Source organism: Eptesicus fuscus, chromosome 12 (assembly GCF_027574615.1).
Source record: "Eptesicus fuscus isolate TK198812 chromosome 12, DD_ASM_mEF_20220401, whole genome shotgun sequence".
NCBI classification, from domain to species: Eukaryota; Metazoa; Chordata; class Mammalia; order Chiroptera; family Vespertilionidae; genus Eptesicus; species Eptesicus fuscus.
In genome coordinates, this window is record NC_072484.1 from 29,961,286 (window position 1) to 29,961,489 (window position 204).

Sequence of the window (204 nt, forward strand, 5' to 3'; positions counted from 1 at the left end):
AACAGACTTCACTCCGGAATCACTGCCTGTCTTATTTACTTTTTGGTTATTAAGAAAAATTAATTTTAGAGAGAGGTTTGCCTCAGGCCAGTTTGTTGTTCCACTTACTTATGCATTTATTGGTTGATTCTTTTTTTTGTTTTTCATTGGTTGGTTCTTGTCTGTGCCCGGACGCGGGATTGAAGCTGCAACCTTGGCGTGTGA